This window comes from Propithecus coquereli, unplaced genomic scaffold (genome assembly GCF_000956105.1).
Source record: "Propithecus coquereli isolate 6110/MARCELLA unplaced genomic scaffold, Pcoq_1.0 Scaffold15, whole genome shotgun sequence".
Classification (NCBI taxonomy): Eukaryota; Metazoa; Chordata; class Mammalia; order Primates; family Indriidae; genus Propithecus; species Propithecus coquereli.
The window spans coordinates 7057115-7072314 of NW_012139413.1; the positions used below are offsets into that span (position 1 = coordinate 7057115).

At 36.7% G+C, this 15200-nt stretch overlaps 1 protein-coding gene across 3 annotated transcripts in view; it reads left to right on the forward strand.

Moving 5' to 3' along the window:
* Nucleotides 1–15200, forward strand: part of NLGN1 (neuroligin 1) — a 1153390-nt gene that overhangs the window by 204915 nt on the left and 933275 nt on the right. The window contains exon 1 of one of the 3 annotated variants that reach the window (XM_012640177.1): nt 2348–2689. The exons of 1 other annotated variant lie outside the window; for it this stretch is intronic. The gene's annotated coding sequence lies outside the window, so the exon portion shown is untranslated. Of the gene's footprint in view, nt 1–2347; nt 2690–15200 lie in introns of those variants that run through there. One more of the 3 variants, XM_012640173.1, reaches the window with a different exon arrangement.

Genomic DNA, 15200 nt, shown 5'->3' on the forward strand with positions numbered 1-15200 from the left:
CGAGTTGAACGAGCCCGAGACGGCGGCGCAGCCTTTCTGCCGAGGGCCCAGGCTGCGAGTGCGCCAGGCAGCAGCTGCAGGTCTGATGCGTCCCTTAATGCTTCTTTGGTTATAAGCATTGCAAATATTTTCTCATTGTATGGCTTGACTTTTTTGATTTACATAATTTTTTATTTTAATATATCAAATTTAACAATTTTTCTTTATGGACTTTGGTTTTTATATCTTGTTTAATAAATCTTTTCATCTACCCCAAATCATAAAGCTAATTCTTTCTAAAGGTTTTAGTTTTGCTTTACATCTTTAGATTTTTAATCTGTCTTAAATACATACTTAGGTGTGAAGTAAACTTGGGATCTAGTATTATCATTTTTTCATATGTTTAATCTAATGTCTGAACAATTCATCTTTCCTCATTGTTCTCTAATGCCATCTGTTATTTATCAAGTGTCCATAAATGTATGGATACTTTTCTAGGTTTTCTATCCTGTCCCATTGGACTAATTTCTATTCCTGAACCAAAGCTACATTGCCTTAATTACGGTCATTTTATAATATAGTAAGCCTGAATAGTTTATATGGAAACTCCCAGAACTTTGTTCTTCAGATTGTACTGAAAATTTTTTACCCTTGCTCTTACAAACACATTTCAGAATTAACTTTTCAGATTCCATGTAAAACTGTACTGGAATTTAATGATAATTACATTCCTTTGTATTTATTTATTTTTTGAGACAGGGTCTTGCTCTGTTGCCCTGGCTAGAGTGCTATAGTGTCATCCTCGCTCACTGCAACCTCAAACTCCTGGGCTCAAGCAATCTTGCCTCAGGCTCCTGAGTAGAGTAGCTGGGACTACAGGCATGCACAACTGTGCTCCACTAATTTTTCTATTTTTTGTAGAGACGGGTCTTGCTCTTGCTCAGGCTGGTCTCTAACTCCTGAGCTCAAGCAATCCTCCTGCCTCAGCCTCCCAGAGTGCTAGGATTACAGGTGTGAGCCACTGTGCACAGCCTAATTACATTTGTTTTATAGATTAATTTATAATATTGATTCTCTTATCCAGAAACATGTATATTTGTTTATTTATGTGGGTTCACCTCTTAATTTTAATTGCTAAATTAACCATGGGCCAAGAAAGTGACTGCTCAAAGTCACATAGCCAATTAGTAGCAAAACCAGTTGGTGAATGAAAGTCTTTGACTCCTTAGCAGCTTGTACACCAAAAAGGCATAATTATTTAAGAAAGAAGATATTGGAGTCCTTGCATCTACAGAACTCATCAGCAAGAAAGTGAATCCAACTTTTCCAGTTTACTAGGCCCTGGATAACCAAAGTGTGCTCAGATGGCTTAGCAAAACAGTCTTGAAATTCATTGCGTTGACTCTTTTTCTCTGAAGCCTGTCAAAAATGCTAGTGGTAATCTCGAGGTCATTGAATTTCAAAGGATTCAGGTAAGCAATATAGAGGTCTATATAATGACCCTTAGGTCTTGCTCTTTGACCACAGGCTCACAGGAGCCATCACCTGCTTTACTGAATGAACATCAAAAGTCGAAAATAAGAAGAGATTGTGTAAAAAATATGTCCATAATCATGTTTCTTTCAAGGAAACAAAATGTTAAATGTTTTTCTAAAAGCAGCACATCTCAGGAAGACTGAGGCTTCTTTTGTATCTATAGTTATTCAGAAAACAAATGCAATTGCTTTGAAATCACTGAGTTGCCTCAAATTGACATTTTAGCTACTAAATGCCATTGGGGAAAATTTTGTAGAAAAAATAGAATGCCGAGGAGGCAGAAGCACAGAAGATTCAGTCTTTAAGCATAAAACAAAAACGAAGAATCAGACGATTTATTCAAGTAGTAATATACTATTCATGTCAGTCGTGGCTCAGCCTTCTTGTTTAACTACTACAGCAGCCAGTTATCTATAGGGGGAGAGAAAAATGGTGAGGAGAGGGGGTGGGAAAAAAAAAGTGAGTTCCCTGCAATATCGCCTCGAGCCACTAGGGGTATCTTTGTACCATTTTTCATCCTGCACCGATTTGGAGTAGAAACCTATATTAGGGTAAAACCAGGGTCCTCGGCATTTTTTGCGAGCAGTGCACCCAGAATCCAAAAAGATTTTTTTAGAAAGAAAGAAAGAAAGAAAGAAGCCACAGTTCTTCCGATCACCCGAACAGGTCTACGAATCGTTCTACTGGATATCAGCACCGGGAATTCATTTTTGAGGTCAATTTCCAATCGAGATAAATCTATTGGATTAGTAGGATTATCTGATTTCAGCCGAAGGAAGTAACGTTGTTTGATCATTTGTATTTCTTGCCTGATGGTCGGATTTACGTGGAGGTGGCTTTGGGTCCCCTGGATTCTAGATCGTGGTTGCATCTGGAAAGAAAAAAGGATCAATCGACACGTTTTGGAAGTGTCCGTGGGTGAATAAAAAGGAGGGGGTGGCAAAACTGGGGTTGCGGATGCTTAAAGAAAAAAAAAAAGGAAGCGTCTTGAATCCTGAAGCAAGAATTACCGGGTGCTCGAGATTTCAAAAAAGCGTCTAGAAACTGGTAAATACTTGGACCATTTCAGCTTGAATTGGACAGCGAAGTGCGGTAGAAACGTCTCCTTGAATTATCGGAAGGGGACTGGGGGAAGAGGAGGGGGCTTCCTCGGTGGATTTACCTTATACTGAGGGTAAGTTTGCGGCTTTTACGGGAGGGGGCTGCCGGTTTTCGTGCCACTGCGCGGAAGGCGATGCGGACGCGGTGGCTGCGAAACGAGGAGGAAAGGGGATGTAAAACCACCTCGCGCATCTCCGAGGGGATCGCTAGGGAGCTGCCTAGACCGAGCTTGAAAACCTTGTTTTGAGGCGTCGGTGGGGAAGCCAAGCAGCTCTCCAGGCTCTGAACTTTGCATTGAAAAAAATCTCTCAGTTGGGAGATCCCCCTGGATCAGTGCTTTCTCCTAGCGATACTTTAAGGAGAGGGGGCAGCGGCGCCTCGTAAACCTGCGTGGAGAGGGGAAAAGCCCAAGCAGAAATCGCTGCCGCTTCGGCCGCCGCTCTGTGGCTGTCTCGGCTTCTAGGGGAATCGTGCGGGGGGAATTGGCCGTTTTCGTGTTGTGTCGTTCTCCTTTCCTCTCTTTCTTCCTACCCCTTCCCGCCTCCCACTTCTCTCAGCTGGACACCAAAGGGTTACAGGGTCACTGCATCTGATAGAGACGGTAGCAGTGAGTGACTGGCCACACATGCTGTCTCGCAATTCGCTTGCACTGACTTTCCATGATACAGTCCGGGGTAACTTTCTTCGAGTTGAACGAGCCCGAGACGGCGGCGCAGCCTTTCTGCCGAGGGCCCAGGCTGCGAGTGCGCCAGTCAGCAGCTGCAGGTCTGATGCGTCCCTGCCCTGCCTGCCTTGCCACTAACTGGCTTTTCTTTCCTGCTGAGCGGTGCGCGCGAGTTCCCAGACATTTTCGTGCAGCTGAATTCGGGGAAATTTTGCTTTTTATTCTTTCTAAAATTTATTAAAAATTGTGTAGCTCTCAAGAAAAACTCGTTTTTACTGGCAGAAGGAAATCAATTTCACCAGCTATAATTAATCACTCGACTGAGAATTAACTGACTTAGGAAACTAAAAGTTGCTTTGGAATCCAGATAAGCATATCATTCGGAACTAATTTTGGAGTCCACAAAGCTTCAGAACAATTACATATACAGGATTGATTTATTTAAGGGATGTGTATAGATGTGTGAAATAGGTTAATGAAATCCCCTCTCGATAATTTCTGACACCTCGGCATCATAATTTTAGTTGGCTTTTTGCTATTTCAGGCCAATTCATTAAATTTGAAGCCTTCAGACATTCAAATGCACTGAGATAAAATGGAGATAGATAATTGTTAAAAGATAAAATACTGCGTCTTGTACATTTCATATTTTTGAAGAGCAGCATTACATATTTTCTCAGGGATTTCTGTTTACAGATTATGAAATGTGTGCTGATGCCTTTATGGTTTTAGCATTGAAGTCTCTCCATTATGTGTGAACTTGTCAAAAGGCAACTCTTCAATGTCATTTGAAGCACATTTATCTCCAGTACTTATTTCAGGAATTCTAGATACATTAGACATTCTGTTATAAAAAAATGAAGTCTCACCAAACTTTCTTCCTGTATTTGTGTGTGTATGTGTGTTTCTTAAATCTAATTTTGTAGATGAAATAGGAAAATATAAAACTTTTGTCTCCCAGGATTTCTAAAGTGGAAAAATTAAATATTTCCTATTTCTACAGACTTTGTGTAAGCTTATTTAAAGATTATAGAAATAGCATGAAATAGTTTCTACAAGCACAATTGTTATTTTTAAGGATATATCTGAGAGACTAGTTTTGCCTCTTTTTATGTTGCTGTAAGTCACATGGTTCATGTGCACACTGGAACTAGAAGAATGGATGTTCTGTGTATTGGTACATTCTAGCCACTTATCCTAGCCACACAGCCCAATGATATTTAACATCGTTTTACAAAGTTTAAATTGCTTAAAAAAAAGGACCCCTGGCAAATGGCATAGTATTAATAAGTGATAATAGCAAATAAATAATGAAAATAAATTTAAGTGGGCTGAGATTTCTCTTTTTAAACTAATAAAGAATATGACTGCTAATATAAATGTAGATGGAAAATTTGAAACATAAAAAAGAAGCTCTTTTTAAAAGTTAATTTGCTTATTTGGAAACCATTAAATCAGCAATCATCGCATGTGCCATAATGCTAACGTGGAAGACTTAGCTGAGCACACCTTTGTAGTGGCTGGGAAGTATTTTTCTGTCAAGAATAATCAATTCTTTCTATGATTTCATCACATTCTCTTTTGTCAGTGAAAATGAAAAGGGGGAAGCTTTGACCTATTCTTTGGTATCATCTACTTGGAGGAATTGTGTTCTTTGTTTCTACAACCAGTCCCTACACAAAACTTCATTTAACTTTGTAGGGTAAGGAATCCACTTTGGAAAACCAACAAAATGGAAACAAATATGTACAAAACTATGCCCTACAAATTTTTAAAAAGCTATAGCCAATAAATGAAGAGCAAGATACCCAGTTAGATAAGTGCTCCCTCCATTAGAGTGGATTACTCTAAGAACTGTTGAAAACCCTATAGAGTTTACTTAGAACATTAATTACTTTTAGGTCTGTTTTATCCAGATACGTGCTTTGGGTCATAATTATTAAAAAGAATATAGTGGCCTTGATCCGCTGTGATAATTTTGTGTTAGAGTGACACAAAATGTGGTAGTTTGGGATAAGGGGTTAGAAGCTCTGAATTAGCCCTAAAAATTGCAAGCACAGTTCCTAATATAAGTGACAAGAAAAAGCACTGGATTCCCCAAAGCTTATCACTATGGAAAAACTGATGTTGCATTCACTGGAGCTTTGGTTGACAGCTGCACCTGTCTCTCAAAAACCTTCCATGTGTTCTAACTGGCCTAACATCCAGGAAAAGCTAACACATTTGCTACAGCTCTTAGTTCTGTGATTTTTTAGACGATTGACTACATTAAATGTTATTTTACATTAACTGAATTTTTTAAAGGAAATTACCACACATTCTTAATTAAAAGCAAAATGAAAAGGGCAGTTCTTTCTTAATTTTTGATGAAATTTAACACAAGGCACTCCAAAGTGTAAATCTTCCATCTCTTTTGCTTTATTGGGAAATAAAAAAAAAAAAAAAAACAGGAAACCAACTTTCAGTTAATTTTAAATTTAAATTTTTAATATCTCAAATTTGCAAAGTTCAGAACAATAAAAAATTAAATTAGCGAACACTCATGAATCTAGGGTATTCTTTTTTATTACTTTTTAAGAGATAATTTAAAACATCTTGAGACAACTAACTTCTTAATCTTGTGGGATAGCAATATTTTCAACTGTTCTTAGGAAGAATGATTCCTTAAGAGTGACAAATTTGGTTGCTTTTGTTGTGTTATTAATGAAATCATGTTGATAATGTCAAATATTGCTATGTTGCCATAGAAGAATGTGAAATATTTCTGTCTTCAAGTGTTCCCCCCCAACAAAAGTAAACACCCCCAACAAACAAACAAACAAACAAAACCACTCCACACCCACTTATTAATAGTAGCAAACCAGCAAACCTGTGTGAAAGAGAAAGAGTGCCATCTCTAAGCTTAACTGAGGTTGGAAAAAAACTAATAAATCATTCCAGGCATTTGAAATTATTAGACATTAAACTTTTGGGGGATTTTTATATGAATTCTTTTTATAACAGTCAATGTGATCTCTTCTGTGCCTATTTCTGTTGCATGTAAGAGAAATCCTAGTCAATGGCAAAACGCTTTACTGCTGCCATTACTGCAGACTTTATAGATCAGAGATGTGTCAGCATGTTAGCTTTAGCAGTAATGCCTCTTTTGTGTGAAACCTTATGGGCCCTGCAGGCACTCTCTCATCCTGACACTCATAAAACGTTCAAGTCCCTATATTTATTATTTAATTTTCTTCCTATGTATAGCAACGGAACACTTCAATATATGAGTGTGTGGCAAGAAAAAATGACAGGCAAGCGTGAATGGGACTAATGAGTTTTAATAATACACATATTAGGGACTGCTAAAGGAAGTTTAATTAAGAAAAACAAGTTGAGCATGAAATTCATTTTGGAACAAATGCAAGATAAGTTACTGCTACAGATGTAAAATCAAAAACCACAGTGATACATCACAGGAAATAAAGTTCCAGCCTGAGACTACAACAACTCAATGCAGTTGACATTTTAGGACTTGTCTTTAAGTTAATAAGCTTAGATTTGACTTATGAAATAAAAAAATATATACTTTTTTTACATTGTTTTCACTTTTCCCTGGTTTCCGCACCAATTTCAGTTTAGTATTTTAGCTATTAATATGTATCCAGCCATACTTTTTGTACATAATACTACTCCCCTTGTAACATACCACACAGTAACTTTCTTTTTCTTTTTCTTTGGTCTACTTTTCTAACACTGCCTATACCTACAATTAGAGGTACCCACTGAAGCCCATGCCATCCTTTTGGAGGTGTAGTATGTGGTGCTTTATTAAGAAAGCTGCATATTTTTCAATTTCCTGTACCTATGATTCTGTTTAATTTTTGGCATAATTTAGGAAATAAGATTTATTTGTTTGCTCGCTTATTCATTTATTTACTTGGTGGTGGCAGTGTGGGGGCAGGGAGCAAAAGTTGGGGAGGTGATACAATATTGCACAAATGTTTTCTTAGAATGTGGTTTTCTTACATGTTGCCTGTATCTAAATAACATAGAAACCTTCTATGGAAAGTTAAATAGTAAATAGTAAAAAAGTCAGCCAATGATAGGAAGGTCTTCTATACTTTCCTCAACAACCATCTTGTTGGAAACATACAGTTGATATACTAATTCATTTTTTATACAGAAGTGTAACAGTAGTGATTCTTTTTTTCTTCCTTGACATACCCAATGAATGTTGGATCTTCAGGAAAAAAAAAAAAAAACGAGGTTAATTGTAATATTTTAAAGTGAACTGAAAATTTTTGTTGCTTTTTAAAAAAATAGTCATGGTGAATACTTTCATATTGTCATATGGAATACTCACTGTACTTGGAAAATCAACAAGGTCAAACATGAAATTGAAGAATATTGATTTGATAAAAATCAAGTTGAGATTATCACTAGTATAAATTTTCCCAATAAGACAACCATCCCTCCTATGACAGAACTGACCAGGAAAACGTGATTACTACATATGACATTGACCAATAGTTGTCACAATATTCACTCCTTGAAAATAGTACTTGAGCCATTTAATAGTTAACCGTAGTGCTAAAAGGAATAAAAGTTCCCTTCAGCAACCATTATGTTTCAAGTCAGTGCATCTGTCATTTTTAATTTAAATCTGTATTACTTAGCTGTCCAAAACTTTACACACAAGTGACAGTGTTATCTATCCTTTTTCTTATGGGTAAAAAAAGTCACCAGTTTCATTACCTCTTTAGCCATGGCAAGTGTTTTAATACATATGTTAAGATGAGATTGATACCAAAAGTTTTTATTATTTAGAGTTGTGGTCTTTAATAACAGTATTCGAGGAAGAAAACATTTTACATTTTAAAAGAATAATATAGTAGTAGTCTATATAACCTCCAAGATGGTAGAGGATTTTTGTCTGGTTTATTCAAAGCTGGTTTATTTGCAGCATCTTAGAAGAGTGTCTAACATATTATTGGGGATCAATAAATGGTTTTTGAATGAATGAAGAGACATGGGATTTAGCCTAGAATGTTAGCAACTACATTTGTAACTTCTTTAGTTAACTAATACTTGGTCTCTTCATTTTTACTTTTTTTTAAATGTACTATCAGTAGTTATATGAATTGACAAATATTTTGAAGTAATGTACAACATTCTGAAGGCAGAAAGGATCATATTTTAAAAGATTGAATTTTAATCAAAAATAATAATTGAAACTTCATAGTGATTTCTACATAGAGTTTATTTACTTTATTTTGATAAATTATTTAATCAATACTTATAAGTATAATAGGATTATTTCCATTGTTGTAATTTACTGGTAGGTATATTAGAATTATTTTCTGCCATGAAGAAAATGTGATGTCTCAAGGAACTCTGGAATTACTTAAAGTCATTTCAAATGGATAGAACATGGACAATAAGACAATAGATTTAAAATATAACAATGGTCATTATGTCTTTTTATCATTTAACACTTTATAATCTGAAGCTCCCTATTATTTAATTTGAATTTAAATGATGAATTTATTTAGCAACTTATACTCCATGAATACATTAAATTCTTCTTAAATTCTATTACTTAATATTGTTGCACAAATGGCCCATGAACAGGGCATTGTTTTGAATTTTGTTGTTGTTATTAGTACTAATGGAACTGTAATATGAGGGAAAATAAAAGATGTGATTATCTAAAGAAGATTGCTAGAGTAATATTCTTTCCCCTTTGGACTAAGGGTTGACTCTAAGCCAGGTCAGGAGTGACAGGAAGCTGTTATTGCTGTTTGGTGCCTTATGTGAAAAAAGTTGGTGGTCTTAGTCCAGTTCATAGTAGACAGTTACTCCTTAAACAATAGTCACTGTAGTATTTGCCAATTCCAGCAGAAGCCTGGGACTGAATGGGCACAAAGGTTTAACTACTGTCTCTCTGCTAATCATTCTCCAAGGGGTCAAGATTGACACACCTTGGCACAGGGCCATACTCAGAAACTTAGCACTGTCTTTGCCAAAGTTGTAGCTATTCTCTGGCAACAAGGGATTTTTTAAAGAGGAATTTAATTAAGCAAGGCACCAAGAATGGCAATTCTCCACTCTTCCCAGGCACCAGCAACTCACTAGAAGCAAAAATAAGCTTAAAGAGTGAATTGAGAATGCAGCACTCTTCTTAGGTTGTGCTAGCTTCTCTATAAAGATACTGGCAGGTATAATTAAGTTGCTTCTGGAAGCAATGACTTCTGACCCAATGGTGGCCCCTTTCAGACAAAAGCATCAATTTAATATCAAGGGAAGTAATCAGCTCTACCTGGCTGTCTCTCCTGAGCTCTTGAGTGATTATTCATTTTCTTCTGGGGGACCACAGGGTCACCAATTGTCTTTTAAAACATTACCTGCAGTATTTTACATATACATTAAAATTGTTGCCCATGACTTTTTAAAAGCATGTTGTCTCACTGATTCTCTCCCACTCACCCCCTTCACCTTCCTGTTCATTTGGAGTCAGACTTCCTAAGTAGACGCCAATATTTAGAGATTCTACCTGAGAGTAAGTTCAAAGTAAATAGAAGGTAAAACTTATTTTATTTAGTTCATGTTAAATGGCTTTTTTCAACCCCCTTTCTCTTCCAAAAAAAAAAAAAGAAACAAAGAAGAAGCTCTCTAATATTCAGCTGTTAGTCGTAATGATGGTTACAGCAGAAATATTTAGTTGTATAATGCAGAGGAAATGCTGTCAGTTTAATCTCTTTTCCTTTGTGTTGTCAGAAAAGCTGTTATGGCATCTTAAAATCCCATTTTTTTTTTTTTTTTACCAAACAATAATGGAATTAGCTGCCAATCTATATGGTTATCTATGCACATTCCTGAGTGATGAGGAATTTCTATTGTACTTTATTTCCACCTCTACTCTGTTTCACTCCCTCTTGCTGCAAGTCTAATTAAGCTAATGCCTTCACAGAGGTCAGGCATCACAGATGCATAAATAAAATTTGAGTGTTGTGTTAATTGATGAAAAATAGTATAATGAATTAATGGGTCATTCATTCAAGAAGTATTTTCTAAGGACCTATGATGTAATGCATTATTCTGGGGATGGTTATAAAAACCCAACGATTTAAAACATATAGCCTCTATTCTTAAAGAGTAAGGCTAATCTGATCTTTTCATTTTTGTGATTACAATTATTTTGTGATTATAATTATTCTCATCATACTTGTGACAAGATCTCACATGTCTAAAATGGCCTACACATTCTTGAGTTGTCAGGTCCCTTCTCCTCTCCAGCCAGATGTCCCACTCTTCTCTCATGTCACACTTTGGAAAGCCCTAGGCTTCACAGCATTCGGGTTTCCTGTTGCCTCTAAAACATTCTGTCCCGTGGTCTTCAACTGCCAACTCCTACTCATCCTTCAGAACCCAGTTTGCAGATCACTTCTTCAAGAAGATTCTCCTTTCCACTCCAGACTTTTAAATTTCCCTTCAGAACACCCTGTATTATCCTTCTTGGTGCAGCATTTATGACTAAATAGTTATCTGTGTAATTTACTTATATAAACTTTGTCTTCCCCATTGAACTGTAGTGTCCATGAGAATCAGCACTATTCCTGTCTTATTCATGCTGGCCTCTCCAATGCCTGGTACAGATGTTTGCCAAATATAACAAGGAAGATGGAAGCTGAGATTACAAATTACCATGATAAAAAGTACTATGTGATTACTCAATTATAAGAAACCACGGTGATCTAGCACCTCTTATATTTTCCCGGATAGAGCTTCAGCCCACCCTCCGAAGCGAGGTATCACAAGAATGGAAGAATGGGCTTCACATGTACTCGCCATCAAATTGGCATTAACTGATCAACACTGTGGTGCTCACACGGTAATAACATTCTCCAGGGATTAGGGGGCTGGGGGAGGGTAAACTCACAACTAATGAACGTGGTGAGCATTGTAGAGGGGAAGGGCATGCCTCTAATCCTCGCTTGGGTGAGGCAAAGTCATAAAATGTAACCAAAATCTTTGTACCCTTATAATATCCTGAAATAAAAAAAAAAAAAGTACTATGTGTTCAGTTACAAGAAAGGTGATAAGTGTTTTGAGAGATGAGAGAAGGGAATGTTTTTATGGCTGGATTGATTAGAAAAGGAAGTACCTATTGACCTTATAGCCAGGACTTGAGGGTTGCTAGCTGACATTTCTCTGGGAAAAAACTAATGAGGACAGTATTCTCCAGGAAGGACGATTTGATGGACGGCTTGGGCCTAATTCACTGAACACTGCTCCCAGTGCTCTGTCTTGCCTTCCATTAATATTATTTATTCACAAAGATAGTTTGCTAGCAGGTATAACCTCTACAACGTATTCATGTTTTATTCCTCGTTACCATTTAAAATATTTTGTTGGTAAAATTTTTGCTCCCATTACTGTCAAGTTTTAGTTTGGCTTTTCTTTTTAACATTCTACTTTCTCTGTTGTTTTCTTACGTCATTGGAGAGGTACATTTAGAGTCAAAGTAGCCCCAGGGGAAAGGGAACAAATAGAACCACTTACATTTTCTGCGGGAAAAGGGAGAGTAGGATATTACTCTGAGAAACTCTTGAAATCTTCCCACCCTTTCTCCCAAAAGGAGGCTCTGGGCAAAATTGAGAAGGAGGCGGGTTTTATCTTTAGTGTTAATTCTTCTGCCGTAGCTCCCTCTATTTATTGGAGTTTGCTGCATCCATAAACTGTGCTCTTGTTTTATTGAAGAATGTTTCAGTGGCTTTGTGTTTCTGACTTCAATTTAATTATCTGTTACAAGGAGATGATAATGATCATACCTCGGTGGTATTTAGAGACAATTAAGTGAGATGATGCAGTTAGCTAGATGTTTAGCCCCAGTACATACTCATTTGGTGCTTAACATTAATCCAGTTACTACTTAACGGTGCCCATGGCAGAAGATACTTGTCACTAAATTATTCTCAATGGCTACACGTTGATATGGCCATGACATGGGCCCTGGCATCCCTTGAACTTCTGCGTAATCAAGGTCTTCAATTTTGATATTCCTGTCTCAGAATAGACCAATTTTAGCCTTGGTTCTAATTCATTATTTGTTTTCTCTTGTACTTTTTTGGCACTGTTTGCCTCCGTACTCAGATTTAGTTCATCTATTCAACACTAGTAATTACCACTTCTTGTAAACTTTGCTCCTTGCAATTGTACCATTCTTGCCTTTCTTATCCCCAATGCTGACTTCAGTTCTTTACTCTCTGTCCCAGGCCATCAAATGTTGCAGGAAAAAGTTTCAGTACCACAGTGTTTGAAGCTACTGCAAATTATGCCTATTAACTACCCCCCAGCAAGCTGATCAGAAGCTTTTTAATTTTCCTTCTGTTGTTATCTTGTGTGTTTCACTCTCCTGAAATCCTCAAATTGAGCATGACTTACTGAATTGGTCTCATTGAGGAGAAAAGCAAAATGTTCTGTATCATAAAGGTTCAGGGCATGTTCTTTGGAATTAGGTCGTTCTGGGTTTGTGTCTTAGATCTGCCTTTTCCAGTCTTTGTGACCTAGGGAGTCATCTAACAACTTAAGTCTCTTTTTTCTTATGGTTAATAAGAGTACTTGGCTTATAAGTCTGTTGGGAAGACTAAGTGACATGAAGCATGTAAAGTGTTTTGAACAGCACTTGGCAAGTAGGTGGTGATCTATAATATTTGCTGTTTTCATTGTGATTTTCATATAATTGTGGATGTATCCAGCTGATACTTCAAACTGAACATGGAATTAAAGTTTTTTTTCTGGATTTTTTTTTTTTTCATTCTTTTCTTTACTTTGTTGGTTGTTCCTCCTTTTTTGTGATGTTGTCTTTTGTTTTTTTGATGACCCCCTCCTCCATCTTATGTATTTTATTATTTTCTTCCTTCATTGTTTTTTGTCACTAGATTGCAAAACATACACAAAAATAGACATTAAGAAGATGAGAAAGATGAAAACAGTATTTTTAAATGTCTTATAAATCCTCATGCCTTCATTTCATCATTCATTAATATCTCAAAACCTAGAGATTCAGAGATTCTGAGGGCACTGTTCAGAGCTAATGAAACGGATGTAAATTTACACTTCAAGTCTTCCTGAGGTTTTCAAATATTTTTGTCTGACTTGTTGTTATACTTGATTAGATGGCTATTGTTTTTAATCTTGTAAAACAGCTGAAGAGGAGCTTGTATTAAAAGTAGAAGTTTCACTTCTGTCCTTTTATTGGTTTTACTTATGATTGTATTTCTAGTATTTCCTTTCATCTACATATATCTTATGGAAAAACTTAATCCAATAGTGCATTTTGTAAAGCTTACTTTAATTACAACTAGATTAAAAAATTTATAAATCTATTTGTGCAATGATGCAACTGTAATACATCGCTATACATTGAAAATGAACAAGTAACAATAAAATGCTACTGCTGGCAAATCTAATGCATTATAAATCCATCTATCTTTCCAATAACACCCCAAATGCTAAGTGCATCACATAACCATGTGAAGACACTGGTGTTAACTCATATATTCATATTAGCAAAGCTTAATTTCTCTTTTGGTTTTGTGTAAAAAATTATGGTAAATAGAAGTTCCACTATTTAGTTTCCTTATCTCATCTGATCATCTTGTATGAACAGGGTATGAACATACTGCTTCAGAGATCTCTGCTCCACAATATTGCCAGTTTAATTTTCTTGTGAATAAATTTGATAATACTTTCCCCCTGCTAGGAATGTTTAATGGCTTGTCATCATCTAGTGAATAAAATCCAAGCTCTTTAGTGTCTTAATGAAGGGCTTGCTTGATTTGGCTGTAGCCTGCCTTTCCAGTCTTATCCAATACTCACTCTCATTTGCTCTGTATTCTGGCCAAACTAGACTGTATCCTCCTCAAACAAGCCTTTTTTTGTCCTTTCTGTCAGACGTCAGGCTTTCCAGGGAGGAAAAAAACAAACTTTGAGATGGAGGTTTGTCTGCAAGAAGTTTATTGGGATGTGCCATTTGTAACCGCAGCTGTAAAGGAGTGAAAGAATTTCCATCATCTCCTCCCTCTGCCCATTTCCCTGGGGAGCTTTGGGGCTGTAGAGGCCCCCGTGAGCTGTTCTGCATTGAGGCAAAGAGCCCAGGCCTTTGTGCAGTGGCATGGACCAGTCACGAATGTGAGCTGCCCCCAGAGAGTGTGAGCGCCGTAGTATCCACCACACATTCCTTCCACTGTCCTTAGATCCCTTCTGTGACCGTCAATGTCTGTCCTCATCATATTCATTCTTTTAAGCCCATCTCAAGTTCCCCTTGACTTATGAACTTTTTTCTAATCCAGTAGCTAGAGGTAGACCCAACTCTTCTTTTGAATCTCTTGTCTAGCACCTGTTAGTGGGGTGACCTTAGGCACTTAACACTTCAGAACCTCAGTTTTTCTTTTGTGAAATAGAGAAAATAGAATCTACTAAAATGAGTTGTTTTAAGGGTTTAAGAGTATCTATAATGTATGTGAGATATGTATATGCACACACATATATATGTATTTCCCTAGGAGCAATGGATCTGTGATCCCTCATTTAGAGTTTGTGGTGACTTTATAAAAACATAACTACCATGAACAAGGATCCACTGTGTATTGTATAGCTTTGGCTAAGGGTCACCATCAAGCTCCAGGCAGCTCTAGTGGTAAGCATGCAGTGAATCTAGACCAACTGAGATTTACCCATGCCTGCACTATGCAAAGGATTTCCATACAGATTTTATGATGGGTATAAAGATATTTTTAAAAACACACACACAAAGTCCTTGCCCTCAAATATGAAATTCAGTAGGGAGGAGTTGGGTTCAACAATAAAACAAAACAAACAATAAAACAAAAACAGGAAAATAAATAGGTAGTATTTTTTAAAAAGACATATAAAA